Source organism: Giraffa tippelskirchi, chromosome 7, assembly GCF_054371585.1.
Source record: "Giraffa tippelskirchi isolate mGirTip1 chromosome 7, T2T-mGirTip1v1.2.pri, whole genome shotgun sequence".
Lineage (NCBI taxonomy): Eukaryota > Metazoa > Chordata > Mammalia > Artiodactyla > Giraffidae > Giraffa > Giraffa tippelskirchi.
In genome coordinates this window covers 63,450,224-63,473,402 of record NC_137281.1, presented here as the reverse complement: position 1 = coordinate 63,473,402, position 23,179 = coordinate 63,450,224, and positions in this window count along the sequence as shown.

Below are 23,179 nucleotides of genomic sequence, written 5' to 3'. Positions count from 1 at the left end.
GAAGTGCATGGCAACCCACTCTGGTATTCTTGCCTGTAGAATCCCATGGACAGAAGAGCCTGGCTAGCTACACAGTCCATGGGGTCACAAAGAGTCAGAGACGACTGAGCAGCTAACACACGATCATCTGTAATTGTGGTGGGGGACTCCTTTCTATCTGTGGCATGGTGCCTCCTTTCTAGTTGTGTTGTGCTGGTGAGCTCCGCTTAAGTTTCAGTGGGCAGCTCCTCTCTAGGTGTGATGGTGGACTCATCTATAGCTGTAATATGGGGGACTCTTTCTAGCTGCAGTGCACAGGGTCCTCTCTAGTCGTAGTGAAGTGCTCTTCTTTAGTTGTGATGTCTGTGGGGATTCCTCTCTCATTGCGATGTGCAGGGGGTCTCCTCTCTAGTGACGTGAGGCTTGTCTCTCTTTGTGGTGAATGGGCTCCTCTCTAGATGTGATGTCCAGAGGGCTCCTCTCCCTTTGTGGACGGGGGCTTCTCTTGAGTTGGGTCGAAGATCTCCTCTAGAGTTTTCACAGGGTACTTGGAACTCCTCTTGAGATGTGGTTGTGCCTCCTCTAGCATTTTTCATGTGGGGAGCTACATGGCAAGGGGTCTTCTCTACTTTTTGCACTATGGTTCCTCACTCATTTTGGTGTGGTTGACTCCCTCTAGTTGTGACGGGTGGTCAACTCTCTAGTTGTGGTGAGGGAACTCCTCTCCGGTTGCACTGGGCGGGGCTTTTCCTCAATAGTTGTGGTTTGTCTGGGGGTCTTCTCCACATGAGGAATGCAGGCTCTTCTGCAGTTTCAGCGGGATGCTTGTCTATTGTTGTCAAGGCGGGCTCCACTCTAAGTCTAATTCCAGGTTCTCCTATTGAGTTGTGGGGGACTTCTCTCTAGTTGTGTTGTGTGGGCTCCTCTCTAGTGGTGGCAGGATGCAACTTTCTTATTGTGGTAAAGGACTCCAAGATAATTGCATTGTTCATGGGTGTCTCTAGTTGTGGTGGGGGTATCTCTGTATTTGCAGTCGTGGGCTCCTCTTTATTTGTCTCAGGAGACAGATATCATTTTGCTGTTGGAGCTCTGGGCTCCTCTAAAATGAGGCAGAGGATCCTGTCGAGATGAAGCAGGAGGCTCCTCTGGAGTTCCTTTGGGGGGCTCCTCTCTAATGGTGGTTGGGGACTCCTCTCTACCTGTGGCATGGGGGTTTCTTTCTAGTTGTGGTGTGCTGGTGAGCTCCTCTCGAGTATCAGTGGGGGCTCTTCTCTAGTTGTGGGTGATAACCTCTAGCTGCGGTGTGGCTGCTCCCTTCTATTTGTGGTGTGCTGGTGGGCTACTCTCTAGATGCGATGTGCAGGCTCCTTTCTAGTTATGATGAGGGTCTCTTTAGTTGCAATATCTGACGGGAGTCCTCTCTCATTGCAATGTGCAAATGCTTCCTTTCTTATGGTGGGGTAGCTCATCAATATTTGCCACAGTATGACTCCACTCTAGGTATAATGTGTGGGGACATTGTCTCACATTTTGTCCAGTGGCTTTTCTCGAGTGGCGGTGGAGTTCTTTTCTTGAGTTGTGGCAGTATACTCAGGGCTCCTCTCGAGTTGCAGTAGTCCCTCCTCTTAGGTTGTGATGGGGGGCTCTGCAGGTGGTTCTGCTCTTCTTTTGACACTAGGTGTTCCTTACAAATTTTAGCATGGTTACTCCTCTCTACTTGTGAGGACCTCCTCTCAATTGACTTCAGGTTGGTCCTCTCTGTCTGCAGCAGAGGAGCTCTTCTCTACATGTTATGTCTTGGTGAACTCCTCTCTACATATGGTGGGGGAAATCTGTCCAGTTTTGGTGGAGGTCACCTCTGTCATTGTGGCCAGTGACTCCTCTCGTGTTGCAGCAAATAACTTTGTGGTACCTCTCTAGTTGCCTTGGCAGTGGTGTTTCTCAATCATTGCAGTATGCAGGGGACTCTATACATATGCAGTGTGCAGACTCCTCTCTCATTTTGGCGTGTGGTCAACAAGCTAGCTGTGGCCAGGGGCTCTATCTAGTTGCACTATACTAGGGGTTTTGTTCTAGTTGTGTGGTGGCTCTTTCAAGTTGTTGCAGTCGTTACTCTAGTTGCTGTGAGAAAGGCACTACTCTCTAGTTGAGGTGGGATATCCAATCTAGTTTTATAGAGAAGGCTCCTCTCTAGTTGCAGTGGAGGTCAACACTCTGTTTCTGGTTAGGGCGTCTGGTGTCGGGTTAGGGTTAGGGTTAGAGTTAGGCTTAGGGTGTCGGGTTAGGGTTAGTGTGTCGTGTTAGGGTTAGGTTTAGGGTTATGGTTAGGGTTAAGGATAGGGATAGGGTTAGGCTTAGTGTTAGGGTTAGGGTTAGGATATCGGGTTAGTGTGTCAGGTTAGGGTTAGGGTGTCTGGTGTCGCGTTAGGGTTAGGGTGTCTGCTGTCGGGTTAGGGTTAGGGTTAGGGTGTCTGGTGTTGGGTTACGTTTAGGGTTAGGGTTAGGGTTAGGATTTGGTTGTCTTGTTAGGGTTAGGGTTAGGGTGTCTGGTGTCGGGTTAGGGTTAGGGTGAGGGTTAGGGTTAGGCTTAAGGTGTAGGATTAGGCTTAGGGTTAGTGTGTCGTGTTAGGGTTAGGGTTACGGTTAGGGTTAGGGTTAGGGTGTCATGTTAGGGTTAGGGTAAGGGTTAGGGATAGGGTTAGGGTTAGGGTTAGGATTTGGTTTAGGGTTAGGTTTAGGTTGTCGGGTTAGCATTAAGGTTAGGGTTACAGTTAGGGTTAGGGTTAGGATGTCATGTTAGGGTTAGGGTGTCGGGTTAGGTTTAAGGTTAGGGTGTCGTGTTAGGGTTAGGGTTAGAGTTAGGGATAGGTTTAGGGTTAGGGTTAGGGTTAGAGTTTGGGTGTTCCCTTTGTGTTATTGTTAGGGTTAGGTTTAGAGTTACGGCTTGATTTAGGGCTAGGATATCGGGTTACAGTGTCGGTTTAGGGTAGTGGGTTAGTGTGTCGGGTAAGGGGTAGGGTTTTGTGTAAGAGTTGGGTTAGGTTTTGGGTGTCGGGGTGTCTGTTGTCGGATTAGGGTTAGGGTTTCGGGTAAGTGTTAGTGTTAGGGTTCGGGTGTCTGGTGTCGGGTTATGGTTAGAGTGAGGGTTAGGGTTAGGGTTTGGGTGTCGGGTTAGGGTTAGAGTGCCTGCTGTCATGTTAGGGTCAGTGTTAGGATTAGGGTTAGGATGCCGGGTTAGGGTTAGGATTAGGGTTAGGGTTAGAGTTAGGGTTAGGTTTAGGGTGTTTGGTGTCGGGTTGGAGTTAAGGTTAGGGTTAGGGTTAGGCTTAAGATGTAGGGTTAGGTTTAGGGTTAGTGTGTCATGTTAGGGTTACGGTTAGGGTTAAGGTTAGGGTTGGGGTTAGGTTAAGAGTGGTGGGTTAGGGCTTGGGTTAGGGTTAGTGTGGCGTGTTAGGTAGTCGGGTTAGCGTTTCGGGTTAGCGTGTTGGGTTAGGGTTAGAGTATTGTGTAAGGCTTAGTGTGAGGGTTAGGGTTAGGGTAAGGGTCAGGGTGTCTGGTGTCTGGTTAGGGTTAGGGTTAGGGTTAGAATGTCACGATAGGGTTAGGGTTAGGATTAGGGTTAGAGTGTCAGGATAGTGTTAGGTTTAGGGTTAAGGATAGGTTTAGCGTTAGGATTACCGTTAGGTTAGGGTTACGGTTAGGGTTAGGGTTACAGTTATGGCTTGGGCTATGTTTAGGATGTCGGGGAAGGATGTCAGGTAGGGTGTCAGGTAAGGGTTAGGATTACGGTTTGGGTGTCGGGTTAGGGTTAGGTATAGGGTGTCTGGTGTTGGATTAGTGTTAGGTTTAGCTTTAGGTTTGGCTTTAGGTTTAGCTTTAGGGTTCGGTTTAGGGTTAGGGTTAGGGTTTGGATGTCAGCTTATGGTTAGGGGTATATTTAGGGTTAGGGTGAGGGATAGGGTTAGGGTTAGAGATTTGGGTTAGCATTAGGGTTAGAGTTAGGGTTGGGTTAGATTTTGGGTGTCCGGTTAGCGTTAGGGTTAGTGTTAGGGTTAGGGATTGGGTTAGGGTTAGTGTTAGGGTTAGTGTTAGGGTTAGGGATTGGGTTAGGGTTAGTGTTAGGGTTAGGGTTAGGGTTTGGGTGTCGTGATAGGGTTAGGGTTAGGGTGTCTGGTGTCAGGTTAGGGTTAGGGTTAGGGTGTGGCGTTAGGGTTAGGGTTATGGTTACGGTGTCCGTTTAGGTTTAGGGTATCGAGTTAGGGTTAGGTTTAGGGATAGGGATAGGGTTAGGGTTCGGGTTAGGGGTTGGGTGTCAGGTTAGGGTTAGGGTGAGGGTGTCTGGTTTTCTGGTTAGGGTTAGGTTTAGGGTTAGGTTTAGCGTGTCAGGTTATGGTTAGGGTTAGGGATAGGTTTAGCGTTAGGGTTAGGGTTAGGGTTTGGGTGTCAGGTTATGGTTATGGTTAGGTATAGGGTTAGGTTTACGGTTAGGTTTAGGGTTAGCGTTAGGGTTAGAGTGTACAGTTAGTGTTAGAGATAGGGTTAGGGTTAGGGTTAGGGTTAGACTGTACGGTTAGTGTTAGAGTTAGGGTTGGGGTTAGGGTTTGTGTTAGGGTTAGGGTTACGGCTTGGGTTAGGGTTAGGATGTCGGGATAGGGTGTCGGGTGAGGGTATCTGGTTAGCGTGTCGTGTTAGGGTTAGGGTGTTGGGTAAGGATTAGAGTTAGGGTTTGGGTGTCGGTTTAGGGTTAGCGTTAGGGTGTCTGGTGTTGGGTTAGGATTAGGGTTAGGGTTAAGGTTAGTGTGTCGGGTTAGGTTTAGGGTTAGGGTGTCGTGTTAGGGTTAGGGTTAGGGATAGGGTTAGGGTTAGAGTTTGGGTGTCCGGTTAGGGTTAGGGTTAGGGTTACAGCTTGGATTAGGGTTAGGATGTTGGGTTAGGGTTAGGGTTAGGCTGTTTGGTTAGCATGTCGGGTTAGGGTTAGGGTATTGGGGAAGGGTTAGGTTTAGGGTTTGGTTGTCGGGTTAGGCTTAGAGTTAGGTTGTCTGGTGTCGGGTTATTGTTAGGGTTAGGGTTAGGGTTAGGGTGTCAGGTTAGTGTTAGGTTGTCTGGTGTCGAGTTTTGGTAAGGGTTAGTGTTAGGGTGTCGTGTTAGGATTAGACTTAGGGTTAGGTTTAGGGCTAGGGAAAGGGTTATGTTTAGGGTTAGGAATACGGTTAGGGTTAGGGTTAGGGTTACGGCTTGGGTTAGGGTTAGGGTTAGGGTTAGAATGTACGTTTAGTGTTAGGGTTAGGGTTTGGGTTAGGGTTAGGGTTACGGCTTGGGTTAGGGTTAGGTTGTCTGGATAGGGTGTCGGGTTATGGTGTCTGGTTACCGTGTCGTGTTAGGGTTAGGGTTTGGGTGTCGGTTTAGGGTTAGGATTAGGGTTAGGTTTAAGTTTAGGGTGTCGGGTTAGGTTTAGGGTTAGGGTGTCGTGTTAGGTTTAGGGATAGGGTTAGGGTTAGAGTTTGGGTGTCCGGTTAGTGTTAGGGTTAGGGTGTAGGGTGTAGGGTGTAGGGTTAGGGTTAGAGTTAGAGTTAGGGTTAGGGTTAGGGTTAGGGATCGGGTTAGGGTTAGGGTTAGGGTTAGGGTGTCGTTTAGGTTTAGGGATCGTGTTAGGGTTAGGGTTAGGGTATCATGTTAGCGTTAGTGTTAGGGTTAGGCTTAGGGTTAGGGTTAGAGATAGGTTTAGGTTTAGTGTTAGGGTTAGGGTTAGGGTTTGGGTGTCGTGATAGGGTTAGGGTTAGGGTGTCTGGTGTCGGGTTAGGGTTATGGTTAGGGTTAAGGATAGGGATAGGGTTAGGCTTAGTGTTAGTGTTAGGGTTAGTGTTAGTGTTAAGGTTAGGGCTTGGGTGTCGGGTTAGGGTTTAGGTTAGGGTGTCTGGTGTCTGGTTAGGGTTTGGGATAGGGTTAGCGACAGTGTCAGGTTAGGGTTAGCGTTAGGGTTAGGGATAGGTTTAGCGTTAGGGTTACGGTAACGGTTAGGGGTTGGGTGTCGGGTTAGGGTTAGGGTTATGGTTTCTGGTGCCGGGTTGGGGTTAAGGTTAGGTTTATGATGTCGTTTTAGGGTTAGGGTAAGGTTTAGGGATAGGGTTAGGGTTAGGTTTTGGGTTAGGGTTAGGGTTAGGTTTAGGGTGTCGGGTTAGCGTTAAGGTTAGGGTTACGGTTAGGGTTAGGGTTAGGATGTCAGTTTAGGTTTAGGGTTAGGGTTTCGGGTTAGGTTTAAGGTTAGGTTGTCGTGTTAAGGTTAGGGTTAGGGTTAGAGTTAGAGATAGGGTTACAGTTAGGGTTAGGGTTAGGGTTAGTGTTAGGGTTAATGTTACAGATAGGGATAGCGTTAGGGTTAGTGTTAGGGTTAGGGTTATGGTACGGTTCGGGTTTGGGTTAGGGTGGCTGGTGAGGGCTTGGGTTAGGGTTAGGGTGTCGGGTTAGGTTGTCGGGTTAGGGCTTCAGTTTATCGAGTCGGGTGAGGGTTACTGTATCATTTAAGATTTAGTGTGAGGGTTAGGGTTAGGTTTAGAGTTAGGGTTAGGATTAGGGATAGGGTTAGGGTTTGGGTGTCGTTTTATGGTTAGGGTGTCTGGTGTCGTGTTAGGGTTAGGGTTAGTGTTAGGGTTATGGTACGGTTCGGGTTTGGGTTAGGGTGGCTGGTGAGGGCTTGGGTTAGGGTTAGGGTGTCGGGTTAGGTTGTCGGGTTAGGGCTTCAGTTTATCGAGTCGGGTGAGGGTTACTGTATCATTTAAGATTTAGTGTGAGGGTTAGGGTTAGGTTTAGAGTTAGGGTTAGGATTAGGGATAGGGTTAGGGTTTGGGTGTCGTTTTATGGTTAGGGTGTCTGGTGTCGTGTTAGGGTTAGGGTTAGTGTTAGGGTTAGGGCCAAGGTGTCCGGTTAGGGTTAGGGAGTCTGGTGTCGGGTTAGGTTTAGTGATAGGGTTAGTGATACAGTGTCAGGTTAGGGTTAGTGTTAGGGATAGGTTTAGCGTTAGGGTTAGGGTTAGGTATAGGGTTAGGGTTAGGGTGTCTTGTTAGGGTTAGGGTTAGGGTGTCGTGTTAGGTTTAGGCTTAGGGATAGGTTTAGGTTTAGGGTTAGTGTTAGGGTTGGGGTTAGGGTTTGGGTGTCGAGTTAGGGTTAGGGTGTCTGATGTCGGGTTAGGGTTAGGGTTTCAGGTTAGGGTTAGGGTGTCAGGTTATGTTTAGGGTTAGGGTGTCATGGGTTAGGGTTAAGGTGTTGGGTTCACGTGTCTAGTTAGGGTTCTGTTGTCGTGTAAGACTTAGGGTAAGGTTTAGGGTTAGGGTTTGGGTGTCGGGTTAGAGTTAGGTTTAGGGTTAGGGTGTCGCGTTAGGGTGAGGGTGTCGGGTTAGGGTGTTGAATTAGTATGTCAGGTTAGGGTTAGGTTTAGGGTTAGGGATAGGGTTAGGGAGTCTTGTTAGGGTTCGGGTTACGGTGTCTTGTTAGGGTTAGTGTTAGGATATCAGGTTAGGGATTGGGTGTCGTGTTAGGGTTAGGTATAGGGTGTCTGGTGTCGGGTTAGGGTTAGGGTTAGTGTGTCGTGTTAGGGTTAGGCTTAGGGATAGGTTAGGGTTAGGGTTAGGGTTAGGTTAGGGTTAGGGTTAGAATGTCGGGTTAGCGTTAGTTTTAGGGTTAGGGTTGGGTTAGGGTTAGGGATAGGTTTAGGGTTAGTGTTAGGGTTGGGGTTAGGGTTTGGGTGTCGTGTTAGGGTTAGGGTGTCTGGTGTCGGGTTAGGGTTAGGGTTTGGGTGTCGGGTTAGCTTGTCAGGTTAGGGTGTCGGGTTAGCATGTCAGGTTAGGTTTAGGGTGTCCTGTAAGGCTTAGTGTGAGGTTTAGGTTTCGGTATTGGGTGTCGGGTTAGGGTGTCTGGTGTCATGTTAGGGTTAGGGTTAGGATTAGGGTGTCGCGTTAGGGTTAGGATAAGTGTGTCGGTTTAGGGTTAGGGTGTCGAGTTAGGGTTAGGGTTAGGGTAAGGGTTAGGGTTTTTTTGTCGTGTTAGGGTTAGGGTTTGGGTGTCTGGTGTCGGGTTCGGGTTAGGGTTTGGATGTCAGGTTAGGTTGTCGAGTTAGGGTGTCGGGTTAGTGTTTCAGGTTCCGGATAGGGTGTCGTGTAAGGCTTAGGGTGAGGGTTAGGGTTAGGGTTTGGGTGTCGGGTTAGGGTGTCTGGTGTCGTGTTAGGGTTAGGGTTAGGGTTAGGATGTCGTGTTAGAGTTAGGGTTAGGGTTAGTGTTAAGGTTGGGGATAGGGTTAGGATTAGGGTTAGGGTTAGGGTTAGGGTTAGGGTAGGGATAGTTTTACGTTTAGGGTTAGGGTTAGAGTGTCGGTATAGGGTTAGGTTTTGGGTGTCGGGTTAGGGTTAAGGTTAGGGTGTCAGGTTGGGTTCAGGGTTAGGGTTAGGGTGTCTGGTTAGTTTTAGGGTTAGTGTTATGGTTATGGTTATGGTTATGGTGAGGTTTATATCGGGTTATTGTGTCGGATTAGGGTGTCGGGTTAGCCTGTCGTGTTAGGGTGAGGGTGTCAGGTAATGGTTAACGTTAGGGTTTGGTTGTCGGTTAGGTTGTCGGGTTAGCGTGTCAGATTATGGTTCGGATGTCGTGTAAGGCTTAGGGTGAGGGTTAGGGATTCGGGATTGTGTGTCAGTTTAGGGTTAATGTTAGGGTGTCTGGTGTCGTGTTAGGGTTAGGGGTAGGGTGTCACGTTAGGGTTAGGGTTAAGTTTAGGGTGTCGGTTTAGGGTTAGTGTTAGGGTAGGGATAGGGATAGGTTTCGGGTGATGGTTATGGTTCGGGTTTGGGTGTTGTGTTAGGGTTAGGGTTAGGGTTAGGGTTAGGTCAGGTTAGGGTTAGGGTTAGGGTTTGTGTTAGGGTTAGGTTTAGGGTTAGGGTTAGTGTTAGTGTTAGGGTTAGGTTTTGGGTGTTGGGTTAGGGTTAGCGTTAGGGTAAGGGTGTGAGATTAGGGTTAGGGTTAGGGTTCAGGTTAGGGATAGGGTTAGTGTAGGGATAGTTTTAGGGTTAGGGTTAGTGTGTCGTGTTAGGGTTAGTGTTAGGGTTAGTGTTGCGGATAGGGATAGCATTAGGGTTAGGGTTAGGGTTAGGGTGTTAGGGTTAGGGTTAGGTTTTGGGTTAGGGATAGTGTTAGGATTAGGTTAGGATTAGGATTAGGGTTTGGGTTAGGGTTAGAGTGTCGTGTTAGCGGTAGGGTTACGGTTAGAGTTAGGGTTAGGAATAGGTTTAGGGTAGGGATAGTTTTAGGGTTAGGGTTAGAGTGTTGGGTTAGGGTTCGGTTTTGGGTGTCAGGTTACAGTTATGGTTAGGGTGTCAGACTAGGGTGTCGGGTTGGGGTCAGGGTTAGGGTTAGGATGTCTGGTTAGTTTTAGGTTTAGTGTTAGGGTTATGGTTATGGCTATGGTGAGGGTTACAGCTTGGGTTAAAGTTAGGATGTTGGGTTAGGGTGTCGGGTTAGCATGTCAGATTAGGGTTAGGGTGTCGTGTAAGGCTTAGAGTGAGGGTTAGGATTTCGGGTTTGTGTGTTGGGTTAGGGTTAATGTTAGGGTGTCTGGAGTCGTGTTAGGGTTAGGGTTATGAGTAGGGTGTCACGTTAAGGTTAAGGTTAGGGTGTCGGTTTAGGTTTAGTGTTAGGGTAGGGATAGGGATAGGGTTAGGGTTACGGTTACAGTTCGGGTTTGGGTGTCGATTTAGGGTTAGGTTTAGGTCAGTTTAGGGTTAGTGTTAGTGTTAGTGTTAGGGTTAGGGTCAGGGTTTGGGTTAGGGTTAGGGTTAGGCTTAGGCTTAGGGATAATGTTAGGGTTAGGGTTAGGTTTAGGTTAGGGTTAGGGTTAGGGTTAGAATGTCGGGTTAGCGTTAGTTTTAGGGTTAGGGTTGGGTTAGGGTTAGGGATAGGGTTAGGGTTAGGGTTAGGGATAGTGTTAGGGTAGGGATAGTTTAAGGGTTAGGGTTAGGGTAAGAGTGTCGGGTTAGGGTTAGGAATTGGGTGTCGGGTTAGGGTTAGGGTGTCAAATTAGGGTGTCGGGTTGGGGTCAGAGTTAGGGTTAGGGTGTCTGTTTAGTTTTAGTGTTAGGGTTAGGGTTAGGATGTCGTGTTATGGTTAGAATTTGGGTTAGGGTTAGGGTTAGGTTTAGGGTGTTTGGTGTCGGGTTAGGGTTAGGGTTAGGGTAGGGATAGGGTTAGGGTTCGGTTAGTGTTAGGTCGGGTTAGGGTTAGGGTTAGGGTTTGGGTTAGGGTTAGGTTCGGGTTAGCGTTAGGGTTAGTGATAGGGTTAGGGTTAGGGTTACGGTTAGTTTAGGGTTAGGTTTAGGATTAGGGTTACATTTAGGTTTAGACTGTCGGGTTAGTGTTAGGGTTAGGGTTAGATTTAGGGTTAGGGTTAGGGATAGGGTTAGGGTTATGGTTAGGGTTAGGGTTAGGCTTAACATGTTGGGTTAGGGTTAGGGTTAGGGTTAGGGTGTCGTGTTAGGGTGTCGTGTTAGGGTTAGGATTAGGGTTAGTGTTGCGGATAGGGATAGCGTTAGGGTTAGGATTAGGGTTACGTTTAGTGTTAGTGTGTTAGGGTTAGGGTTAGGTTTAGGGTTAGGAATAGGGTTAGGGTTAAGGTTAGTTTAGGGTTAGGTTTAGAGAGTCGGGTTAGCGTTAGTTTTTCGGTTAGGTTTAGGGTAAGGGATAGGATTAGGGTAGGGATAGTTTTAGGGTTAGGGTTAGGGTTAGAGTGTCGGGTTAGGGTTAGATTTTGGGTGTCAGGTTAGGGTTAGGGTTAGGGTGTCAGATTAGGGTATCGGGTTGGGGCCAGGAGTATGGTTAGGGTGCCTGGTTAGTTTTAGGTTTAGTGTTAGGGTTATGGTTATGGTTATGGTGAGGGTTACGTCTTGGGTTAGGGTTAGGATGTCGCGTAAGGATGTTGGGTTAGGGTGTCGGGTTAGGGTTGGGGTGTCAGGTAAGGGTAGGGTTAGGGTTTGGGTGTCAGTTAGGTTGTCGGGTTAGGGTGTCAGTTTAGCGTGTTGGATTAAGTTTACGATGTCCTGTAAGGCTTAGGGTGAGGGTTAGGGTTTCGGGTTTGTGTGTCGGGTTAGGGTTAATGTTAGGGTGTCTGGTGTCGTGTTAGGGTTAGAGTTAGGGGTAGGGTGTCGCGTTAGGGTTAGGGTTAAGGTTAGGGTGTCGGTTTACGGTTAGTGTTAGGGTAGGGATAGGGATAGGATTAGGGTTACTTTTATGGTTCGGGTTTGGGTGTCAGGTTAGGGTTAGGGTTAGTGTTAGGGTTACGTTGGGTTAGTGTTAGGGTTAGGGTTATCGTTAGGGTTGGGTTTAGCGTTAGGGATAGGATTAGGGTTAGGTTAGGGTTAGTGTTAGGATTAGGGTTAGGATTAGGGTTAGAGTGTCGGGTTAGCGTTAGGGTTAGGATTATGGATATCGTTAGGGTTAGGGATAGGGATAGGGTTAGCGTAGGGATAGTTTTAGGGTTAGGGTTAGGGTTAGAGTGTCGGGTTAGGGTTAGGTTTTGGGTGTCGGGTTAGGGTTAGGGTTAGGGTTAGCATGTCAGATTAGGGTGTCGGGTTGGGGTCAGGATTAGGGTTAGGGTGTCTGGTTAGTTTCAGGGTTAGTGTTAGGGTTATGGTTATGGTTATGGTGAGGGTTACAGCTTGGCTTAGGGTTAGCATGTCGGGTTAGGGTGTCGGATTAGGGTGTCGGGTTAGCGTGCCCAGCTAGGGTTAGGGTGTCAGCTAAGGGTAAGGGTTAGGGTTTGGGTGTTGGTTAGGTTGTCGGGTTAGGGTGTCGGGTTAGCGTGTTCGATTAGGGTTACGGTTAAGGTTAGGGTTAGGTTTTGGGTTAGGGTTAGGTTAAGGGTTAGTGTTTGAGTGTCGTGTTAGGGTTAGGGTTTTTGTGTCTGGTGTCGGGTTAGGGTTAGGGTGTTTGGGTGTCGGGTTAGGTTGTCGGGTTAGGGTGTCGGTTTAGCGTGTCAGGTTAGGGTTAGGGTGTCGTGTAAGGCTTAGGATGAGGCTTAGGGTTAGGGTTTGTTTGTCGGGTTAGGGTTAGCGTTAGGGTGTCTGGTGTCATGTTAGGGTTAGGGTTAGGATTAGGGTGTCACGTTAGAGTTAGGGTTAGGATAAATGTGTCAGGTTAGGTTTAGGGTGTCGAGTTAGGGTTAGGATTAGGGGTAGGGGTAGGGATAGGTTTAGGGTTAGGGTTAGAGTTAGGGTTAGGGATAGGGTTAGGGTTAGAGTTAGGGTTAGGGATAGGGTTAGGGTAGGGATAGTTTTAGGGATAGGGTTAGTGTTACAGTGTTGGGGTAGGGTTAGGTTTTGGGTGTCGGGTTAGGATTAGGGGTAGGGTGTCAGATTAGGGTGTCGGGTTGGGGTCAGGGTTAGGGTTAGGTTGTCTGGTTAGTTTTAGAGTTAGTGTTAGGGTTATGGTTATGGTTATGGTGAGGGTTATGGCTTGGGTTAGGGTTAGGATGTCGGGTTATGGTGTCGGGTTAGGGTTAGGGTGTCAGGTAAGGGTTAGGGTTAGGGTTTGGATGTCGGGGGTCGTGTAAGGCTTAGGGTGAGGGTTAGGTTTCGGGTTTGTGTGTCGGGTTAGGGTGAATGTTAGGGTGTCTGGTGTCGTGTTAGGGTTAGGGTTAGGGGTAGGGTGTCGCGTTAGGGTTAGGGTTAAGTTTAAGGTGTCGGTTTAGGGTTAGTGTTAGGGTAGGGATAGGGTTAGGGTTAGGTCGGGTTAGGGTTAGGGTGAGGGTGAGGGTGAGGGTTAGGGTTTGGGTTAGGGTTAGGGTCGGGTTAGGGTTAGGGTTAGCGATAGGGTTAGGGTTAGTGTTACGGTTAGGTTAGGGTTAGGGTTAAGATTAGAGTTAGGGTTAGATTTACAGTGTCAGGTTAACGTTAGGGTTAGGTATATGGTTAGGGTTAGGGTTAGGGAAAGGGTTAGGGTAGGGATAATTTTAGGGTTAGGGTTAGGGTGTCAGGTAAGGGTTAGGGTTAGGGTTTGGATGTCGGGTGTCATGTAAGGCTTAGGGTGAGGGTTAGGTTTCGGGTTTGTGTTTCAGGTTAGGGTGAATGTTAGTGTGTCTGCTGTCGTGTTAGGATTAGAGTTAGCAGTAGGGTGTCGCCTTAGGTTTAGGGTTATGGTTAGGGTTTCAGTTTCGGGTTAGTGTTAGGGTAGGGATAGGGTTAGGGTTACGGTTATGGTTCGGGTTTGGGTGTCGGGTTAGAGTTTGGGTTAGGGTTAGATCAGGTTAGGGTTAGAGTTAGGGTTAGGGTTATGGTTAGGGTTAAGTTTAGGGTTAGGGTTAGCGTGTCATGTTACGGGTATGGTTTCGGGTAAGGGTTAGGGTTAGTGTTAGGGATGGGGTTACGGTTAGGGTTAGAGTCAGGGTTAGGGTTAGGGATAGGGTTAGAGATAGGTTTAGGGTTAGGGTTAAGGTTAGGGTTAGTGTTTGTGTGTCGTGTTAGGGTTAGGTTTAGGGTTGGGTTAGATTTAGGGTTAGGGTTAGGTTTAGGGTTAGAGTTAGGGTTAGGGTGTCGGGTTATAGTTAGGGTGCTGTGTTAGGTTTAGGGTTAGGGTTAGGGTTAGTGTTAATGTGTTGGGTTAGGGTTAGAATGTCGTGTTAGGGTTAGGGTTAGGGTGTCAGTTTAGGGTTTCAGGAAAGGGTCAGGGTTAGGGTTAGGGTTTGTGTGTCAGGATAGGATTAGGGTGTCTGGTGTCGTGTTAGGGTTAGAGTTAGGTTTAGGGTTAGGGTTAGGGTTAGGGTTCGGGTGTCGTGTTAGGGTTAGGGTTATGGATAGGGTTAGGGTTAGAAAGTCGGGTTAGGGTTAGGGTGTTTTGTGTCGGGTTAGGGTTAGGGTTAGGGTGTCGTGTTAGGGGTAGGGTTAGGGATAGTTTTAGGGTTAGGGTTAGGTTTAGGGTTAGGGTTAGGGTGTTTTGTGTCGGGTTAGGGTTAGGGTTAGGGTTTGGGTGTCCGAAAAGTGTTAGGGTTAGAGTAAGGGTTAGGGTTAATTTTACGGCTTGGGTTAGGTTTAGGATATCGGGTTAGAGTGTCGGTTTAGGGTGTCGTGTTAAGGTGTTGGGTTACGGTTAGAGTTTCGGGTAAGAATTAGGGTTAGGGTTTGGGTGTCGGGTTAGGGTGTCTTGTGTCAGGTTAGGGTTAGGGTTAGGGTGTCTGCTGTCATGTTAGGGTTTAGGTTTAGGTTTAGGGTTAGGGTTAGGGTTAGGGTTAGGGTGTCTGATGTCGGGTTAGGGTTAGGGTTTGGGTGTTGGGTTATGGTTAGTGTGTCTGTTGTCGGGTTAGGGTGAGGTTTAGGGTTAGGGTTTGTTTGTCGGGTTAGAGTTGGGGTGTCTGCTGTCATGTTAGGTTTAGGGTTAGTGTTAGGGTTAGTATGTCGTGTTATAGTTAGGATTTGGGTTAGGGTTAGGGACAGGTTTAGGGTATTTAGTGTTGGGTTAGGGTTAGGTTTAGGGTTAGGCTTAACATGTTGGGGTAGGGTTAGGGTTAGTGTGTCGTGTTAGGGTTAGGGTTAGGGTTAGTGTTGCTGATAGGGATGGCGTTAGGGTTAGGGTTAGGGTGTCAGGCTTAGGGTTAGGGTTAGGGTTAGGCTTAGGGTTAGGGATAGGGTTAGGGTTAGGGTTTGGGTGTCTTGTTAGGGTTAGGGTTAGGGTGTCTGGTGTCGGGTTAGGGTGAGGGTTAGGGTTAGGCTTAAGGTGTAGGGTTAGGCTTAGGGTTAGTGTGTCGTGTTAGGTTTAGGGTTAGGGTTACGGTTAGGGTTCGGGTTAGAGTGTCGTGTTAGGGTTTGGGTAAGGGTTAGGGATAGGGTTAGGGTTAAGGTTAGGTTTAGGCTGTCGGATTAGCGTTAAGGTTGGGGTTACGGTTAGGGTTAGTGTTAGGATGCCGGGTTAGGGATAGAGTTAGGGTTAGTGATAGATTTAGCATTAGGGTTACTGTTAGGAATAGGGTTAGGGTTAGGGCTAGGGTTTGGGTGTCTTGTTAGGGTTAGGGTGTCTGGTGTCAGGTTAGGGTTAGGGTGAGGGTTAGGGTTAGGGTTTAGGGTTAGGATTAGGATTTGGGTTAGGGTTATGGTTAGGGTTAGGGTGTCGGCTTAGTGTTAGGGTGTCTGGTGTCAGATTAGTGTTAGGGTTAGGGTTAGGGTTAGGTTTAGGGTGTCGCGTTATGGTTAGAGTTAGGATCACGGCTGGGGTTAGGGTTAGGGTGTCGGGTTAGAGTGTCGGGTTAGGGTTAGGGTGTCTGGTAAGGGTTAGGGTTACGGTTTGGCTGCCAGGTTAGGGTTAGGGTGTCTGGTGTCGGATTAGTGTTAGGGTTAGTGTTAGGTTTAGGGTGTTTGTTGTCGGGTTAGGGTTAGTGTTAGGGTTAGGCTTAATATGTTGGGTTAGGGATAGGGTTTCTGTGTCTTGTTATGGTTAGGGTTAGGGTTAGGGTTTGTGTTGCAGATAGGGATAGCGTTAGGGTTAGTGTTAGGGTTAGGGTTAGGGTGTTAGGGTTAGGGTTGGGGTAGGTTTAGGGTTAGGGTTAGGGTTAGGGTTAGAGATAGGGTTAGTGTAGGGATAGTTTTAGGATTAGGATTAGGGTTAGAGTGTCGGGTTAGGGTTAGGTTTTGGGTGTCGGGTTAGGGTTACGGTTAGGGTTAGGGTATCTGATTAGGATGTCGGGTTGGGTTCAGGGTTATGTTTAGGGTGTCTGGTTAGTTTTAGGGTTAGTGTTAGGGTTATGGTTATGGTTATGGTGAGGGTTATGGCTTGGGTTAGTGTTAGGATGTCGGGTTATGGTGTCGGGTTAGCGTGTCGGTTTAGGGTGTCGGGTTTGCGTGTCGGGTTAGGGTTAGGGTGTCAGGTAAAGGTTAGGGTTAGGGTTAGTCTTAGGTTTAGGGTGTTAGGGTGTCGGGTTAGGGTTAGGGTTAGGGTGTCGGGTTAGGGTTAGGGTGTCAAGTAAGGGTTAGGGTTAGGGTGTGGGTGTCGGTTAGGTTGTCGGGTTAGGTTGTCCGGTTAGTGTGTTCAATTAGGGTTAGGTTTAGGTTTAGCATTTGGGTTAGGGTTAGCATTAGGGTTAAGGTTAGGTTTAGGGTTAGGGTTAGGGTTTGGGTGTCGTGTTATGGTTAGGGTTAGGGTGTCCAGTTAGGGTTAGGTATAGGGTTTCAGGTTAGGGTTTCCAGTTATGTTTTGAGTGTAAGATTAGGGTGTTGGTTTAGGTTTAAGGTTAGGGTGTTGTGTTAGGGTTAGGGTTAGGGTTAGAGTTAGGGATAGATTTAGGGTTAGGGTTATGGTTAGGTTTAGGGTTAGGGTTAGTGTTTGGGTGTCCGGTAAGTGTTAGGGTTAGTGTTAGGGTTAGGGTAAGTGTTAGGGTTAAGTTTACGGCTTGGGTTAGTGTTAGGCTATCAGGTTAGGATTTCTGTTTAGGACGTCGTGTTAGCGTGTCGGGTTAGGGTTAGTGTTTCGGGTAAGAGTTAGGATTAGGGTTTGGGTGTCGGGTTAGGGTTAGGTTGTCTTGTGTCAGGTGAGGGTTAGGGTTAGGGTGTCTGTTGTCGGGTTAGGGTTAGGGTGAGGTTTAGGGTTAGGGTTTGGATGTCGGGTTAGAGTTGGGGTGTCTGCTGTCGTGTTAGGGTTAGGGTTAGTGTTAGGGTTAGAATGTCGTGTTATGGTTAGGATTTGGCTTAGGGTTAGGGTTAGGTTTAGGGTGTTTGTTGTCGGGTTAGGGTTAGGGTAAGGGTTAGGGTTAGGCTTAACATGTTGTGTTAGGTTTAGTGTTAGTGTGTCGTGTTAGGGTTAGGGTTAGGGTTAGTGTTGCGGTTAGGGATAGCGTTAGGGTTAGGGTAAGGGTTAGGGTTAGGGTGTTAGGGTTAGGGTTAGGGTTTGAGTGTCAGGTTAGGGTTAGATTTTGGGTGTCGGGTTAGGGTTAGGGTTAGGGTTTGGGTTAGGGTTAGGGTTAGTGTTTGGGTGTCATGTTAGGGTTAGGGTTTGGGTGTCTGGTGTCGGGTTAGGGTTAGGGTGTTTGGTGTCGGGTTAAGGTTAAGTTTAGGGATAGGGTTAGGGTTAGGGTTAGGGTTAGGGTTAGGTTTTGGGTTAGTGTTTGGGTGTCGTGTTAGGGGTGGGGTTTGGGTGTCTGGTGTCGGGTTGGGTTCAGGGTTAGGGTTAGGGCATCTGCTGCCATGTTAGGGTTAGGGTTCCGGGTAACAGTTAGAGTTAGGTTTTGGGTGTTGGGTTAGCGTTAGTGTTAGGGTTAGGATGTCGTGTTATGGTTAGGATTTGGGTTAGGGTTAGGGTTAGGTTTAGGGTGTTAGGGTTATGGTTATGGTTATGGTTAGGGTTAGGGTTAGGGATAGGTTTAGGGTTAGGGTTATGGTTATTTTTAGGGTTAGGGTTAGTGTTTGGGTGTCCGGTAAGTGTTAGGGGTAGTGTTAGGGTTAGGGTAAGTGTTAGGGTTAAGTTTACGGCTTGGGTTAGTGTTAGGCTATCGGGTTAGGATTTCTGTTATTGACGTCGTGTTAGCGTGTCGGGTTAGGGTTAGTATTTCGGGTAAGAGTTAGGATTAGGGTTTGGGTGTCAGGTTAGGTTTAGGTTGTCTTGTGTCAGGTGAGGGTTAGGGTTAGGGTTAGGGTGTCTGCTGTCGTGTTAGGGTTTAGGTTTAGTGTTAGGGTTAGGGTTATGGTTAGGGTTAGGGTTAAGGTGTCTGGTGTCGGGTTAGGGTTAGGGTGTCGGGTAAGTGTTAGGGTAGCTTTTGGGTGTTGGGTTAGGTTTAGGGTTAGGGTTAGGGTGTCTGGTGTCGGGTTAGGTTTAGGGATTCGGGTAAGTGTTAGGGTTAGGTTTTGTGTGTTGGGTTAGGGTTAGGGTTAGAGTTAGGGAGTCTGTTGACAGGTTAGGGTTAGGGTTGGGGTTAGGGTGTCTGATGTCGGGTTAGGGTTAGGGTTAGGGTTATGGTTATGGTTAGGTTTAGGTTTAGGGTTAGGTTTAGGGCATCTGCTGTCGGGTTAGGGTTAGGGGTTCGGGTAAGTGTTTGGGTTAGGTTTTGGGTGTTGGGTTAGGGTTAGGGTTAGGGTGTCTGTTGTCGGGTTAGGGTTAGGGTGAGGTTTAGGGTTAGGGTTTGGATGTCGGGATAGAGTTGGGGTGTCTGCTGTCGTGTTAGGGTTAGGGTTACTGTTAGGGTTAGGATGTCGTGTTATGGTTAGGATTTGGCTTAGGGTTAGGGTTAGGTTTAGGGTGTTTGTTGTCAGGTTAGGGTTAGAGTAAGGGTTAGCGTTAGGCTTAACATGTTGTGTTAGGTTTAGGATTAGTGTGTCGTGTTAGGGTTAGGTTTAGGGTTAGTGTTGCAGTTAGGGATAGCGTTGGGTTTAGGGTAAGGGTTAGGTTTAGGGTGTTAGGGTTAGGCTTAGGGTTAGTGTCGGGTTAGGGTTAGATTTTGGGTGTCGGGTTAGGGTTAGGGTTTGGGTTAGGGTTAAGGTTAGGGTTAAGGTTAGTGTTTGGGTGTCGTGTTAGGGTTAGGGTTTGGGTGTCTGGTGTCGGGTTAGGGTTAGGGTGTTTGGTGTCGGGTTAAGGTTAAGTTTAGGGATAGGGTTAGGGTTAGGGTTAGGGTTAGGTTTTGGGTTAGTGTTTGGGTGTTGTGTTAGGGTTGGGGTTTGGGTGTCTGGTGTCGGGTTGGGTTCAGGGTTAGGGTTAGGGCGTCTGCTGTCGTGTTAGGGTTAGGGTTCTGGGTAACAGTTAGAGTTAGGTTTTGGGTGTTGGGTTAGCGTTAGTGTTAGGGTTAGGATGTCGTGTTATGGTTAGGATTTGGGTTAGGTTTAGGGTTAGGTTTATGGTGTTAGGGTTAGGGTTAGGGTTAGGGTTAGGGGTTAGGTTTAGGCTTATGGTTAGGGTTAGGCTTAAGGTTAGGTATAGGGTTAGGGTTAGGGTTAGGGTTAGGGTTAGCGTGTAGGGTTAGGGTTAGTGTGTCAAGTAAGGGTTAGGGTTAGGGTTTGGGTGCCGGTTAGGTTGTTGGGTTAGGTTGTCGTGTTAGCGTGTTCAATTAGGGTTAGTTTTAGGTTTAGCATTTGGCATAGGGTTAGCATTAGGGTTAAGGTTAGGTTTATGGTTAGGGTTAGGGTTTGGGTGTCGTGTTATCGTTAGGGTTAGGGTGTCCAGTTAGTGTTAGGTATAGGGTTTCGGGTTAGGGTTTCTAGTTATGTTTTGTGTGTAAGATTAGGGTGTCACGTTAGGTTTAAGGTTAGGGTGTCGTGTTAGGGTTAGGGTTAGGGTTAGAGGTAGGGATAGGTTTAGGGTTAGGGTTATGGTTAGGGTTAGTGTTTGGGTGTCCGGTCAATGTTAGGGTAAGTGTTAGAGTTAATTTTATGGCTTGGGTTAGTGTTAGGATATCGGTTAGGATTTCTGTTTAGGACGTCGTGTTAGTGTGTCGGGTTAGGGTTAGTGTTTCGGGTAAGAGTTAGGATTAGGGTTTGGGTGTCAGGTTAGGGTTAGGTTGTCTTGTGTCAGGTGAGGGTTAGGGTTAGGGTTAGGGTGTCTGCTGTCGTGTTAGGGTTTAGGTTTAGTGTTAGGGTTAGGGTTATGGTTAGGGTTAGGTTTAAGGTGTCTGGTGTCGGGTTAGGGTTAGGGTGTCGGTAAGTGTTAGGGTTAGCTTTTGGGTGTTGGGTTAGGTTTAGGGTTAGGGTGTCTGTTGTCGGGTTAGGGTTAAGGTTAGGGTTAGGGTTAGGGTGTCTGGTGTCGGGTTAGGTTTAGGGATTCGGGTAAGTGTTAGGGTTAGGTTTTGTGTATTGGGTTAGGGTTAGGGTTAGAGTTAGGGATAGGTTTAGGGTTAGGGTTAGGGTTAGGGTTAGTGTTTGGGTGTCCGGTAAGTGTTAGGGTTAGTGTTAGGGTTAGGGTAAGTGTTAGGGTTAAGTTTACGGCTTTGGTTAGTGTTAGGCTATCGGGTTAGGATTTCTGTTTAGGACGTCGTGTTAGCGTGTCGGGTTAGGGTTAGTGTTTCGGGTAAGAGTTAGGATTAGGGTTTGGGTGTCAGGTTAGGGTTAGGTTGTCTTGTGTCAGGTGAGGGTTAGGGTTAGGGTTAGGGTGTCTGCTGTCGTGTTAGGGTTTAGGTTTAGTGTTAGGGTTAGGGTTATGGTTAGGGTTAGGGTTAAGGTGTCTGGTGTCGGGTTAGGGTTAGGGTGTCGGTAAGTGTTAGGGTTAGCTTTTGGGTGTTGGGTTAGGTTTAGGGTTAGGGTTAGGTTGTCTGGTGTTGGGTTGGGGTTAAGGTTAGGGTTAGGGTTAGGGTGTCTGATGTCGGGTTAGGTTTAGGGATTCGGGTAAGTGTTAGGGTTAGGTTTTTTGTATTGGGTTAGGGTTAGGGTTAGAGTTAGGGTGTCTGTTGATGGGTTAGGGTTAGGGTTGGGGTAAGGGTGTCTGATGTCGGGTTAGGGTTAGGGTTAGGGTTATGGTTAGGTTTAGGGTTAGGGTTAGGGCGTCTGCTGTCGGGTTATGGTTAGGGGTTCGGGTAAGTGTTCGCGTTAGGTTTTGGGTGTTGCGTTAGGGTTAGGGTGTCTGTTGTCGGGTTAGGGTAAGGGTGAGGTTTAGGGTTAGGGTTTGGATGTCGGGTTAGAGTTGGGGTGTCTGCTGTCGTGTTAGGGTTAGGGTTAGTGTTAGGGTTAGGATGTCGTGTTATGGTTAGGATTTGGCTTAGGGTTAGGGTTAGGTTTAGGGTGTTTGTTGTCGGGTTAGGGTTAGGGTAAGGGTTAGGGTTAGGCTTAACATGTTGTGTTAGGTTTAGGGTTAGTGTGTCGTGTTAGGGTTAGGGTTAGGGTTAGTGTTGCGGTTAGGGATAGCGTTAGGGTTAGGGTAAGGGTTAGGGTTAGGGTGTTAGGGTTAGGGTTAGGGTTAGAGTGTCAGTTTAGGGTTAGATTTTGGGTGTCGGGTTAGGGTTAGGGTTAGGGTTAGGGTTAGGGTTAGTGTTTGGGTGTCATGTTAGGGTTAGTGTTTGGGTGTCTGGTGTTGGGTTAGGGTTAGGGTGTTTGGTGTCGGGTTAAGGTTAAGTTTAGGGATAGGGTTAGGGTTAGGGTTAGGTTTAGGGTTAGGTTTTGGGTTAGTGTTTGGGTGTCGTGTTAGGGTTGGGGTTTGGGTGTCTGGTGTCGGGTTGGGTTCAGGGTTAGGGTTAGGGCGTCTGCTGCCATGTTAGGGTTAGGGTTCCGGGTAACAGTTAGAGTTAGGTTTTGGGTGTTGGGTTAGCGTTAGTGTTAGGGTTAGGATGTCGTGTTATGGTTAGGATTTGGGTTAGGGTTAGGGTTAGGTTTATGGTGTTAGGGTTAGGGTTAGGGTTAGGGTTAGGGGTTAGGTTTAGGCTTATGGTTAGGGTTAGGCTTAAGGTTAGGTATAGGGTTAGGGTTAGGGTTAGGGTTAGCGTGTAGGGTTAGGGTTAGTGTGTCAAGTAAGGGTTAGGGTTAGGGTTTGGGTGTTGGTTAGGTTGTTGGATTAGGTTGTCGTGTTAGCGTGTTCAATTGGGGTTAGTTTTAGGTTTAGCATTTGGGTTAGGGTTAGCATTAGGGTTAAGGTTAGGTTTATGGTTAGGGTTAGTGTTTGGGTGTCGTGTTATGGTTAGGGTTAGGGTGTCCAGTTAGTGTTAGGTATAGGGTTTCGGGTTAGGGTTTCCAGTTATGTTTTGGGTGTAAGATTAGGGTGTCAGGTTAGGTTTAAGGTTAGGGTGTCGTGTTAGGGTTAGGGTTAGGGTTAGAGTTAGGGATAGGTTTAGGGTTAGGGTTATGGTTAGGGTTAGTGTTTGGGTGTCCGGTCAATGTTAGGGTAAGTGTTAGAGTTAATTTTACGGCTTGGGTTAGTGTTAGGATATCGGGTTAGGATTTCTGTTTAGGACGTCGTGTTAGTGTGTCGGGTTTCGGTTAGTGTTTCGGGTAAAAGTTAGGATTAGGGTTTGGGTGTCGGGTTAGGGTTAGGTTGTCTTGTGTCAGGTGAGGGTTAGGGTTAAGGTTAGGGTGTCTGCTGTCATGTTAGGGTTTAGGTTTAGTGTTAGGGTTAGGGTTATGGTTAGGGTTAGGTTTAAGGTGTCTGGTGTCGGGTTAGGGTTAGGGTGTCGGTAAGTGTTAGGGTTAGCTTTTGGGTGTTGGGTTAGGTTTAGGGTTAGGGTGTCTGTTGTCGGGTTAGGGTTAAGGTTAGGGTTAGGGTTAGGGTGTCTGGTGTCGGGTTAGGTTTAGGGATTCGGATAAGTGTTAGGGTTAGGTTTTGTGTATTGGGTTAGGGTTAGGGTTAGAGTTAGGGTGTCTGTTGATGGGTTAGGGTTAGGGTTGGGGTTAGGGTGTCTGATGTCGGGTTAGGGTTAGGGTTATGGTTATGGTTAGGTTTAGGGTTAGGGTTAGGGCGTCTGCTGTCGGGTTATGGTTAGGGGTTCGGGTAAGTGTTCGGGTTAGGTTTTGGGTGTTGCGTTAGGGTTAGGGTTATGGTGTCTGTTGTCGGGTTAGGGTTAGGGTGAGGTTTAGGGTTAGGGTTTGGATGTCGGGTTAGAGTTGCGGTGTCTGCTGTCGTGTTAGGGTTAGGGTTAGTGTTAGTGTTAGGATATCGTGTTATGGTTAGGATTTGGCTTAGGGTTAGGGTTAGGTTTAGGGTGTTTGTTGTCGGGTTAGGGTTAGGGTAATGGTTAGGGTTAGGCTTAACATGTTGTGTTAGGGTTAGGGTTAGTGTTGCAGTTAGGGATAGCGTTAGGGTTAAGGTAAGGGTTAGGGTTAGGTGTTTGGGTTAGGGTTAGGGTTAGGTTTAGGGTTAGGGATAGGGTTAGGGTTATGATTAGATTAGGGTTAAGGTTAGGGTTAGGGTTAGGGTTAGGGTTAGGGTGTCTGGTTAGTTTTAGGGTTTGTGTTAGTGTTATGGTTATGGTGAGTGTTACGGCTTGGGTTAGGGTTAGGATGTCGGGTTGGGGTGTCGGGTTAGTGTGTTGGGTTAGCGTGTCGGTTTAGGATTAGGATGTCAGGTAAGGGTTAGGGTTAGGTTTTGGGTGTCAGTTAGGTTGTCGGGTAAGGGTGTCGGGTTAGCGTGTTCGATTAGGGTTAGAGTTAGTGTTACGGTTAGGGTTAGGGTTAGGGTTAGGGTTAGGGTGTCTGCTTGGGGTTAGGGTTAGGGTTTCGGGTAAGTCTTAGGGTTAGGTTTTGGGTTTTGGGTTAGGGTTAGTGTTACTGTTAGGGTGTCTATTGTCC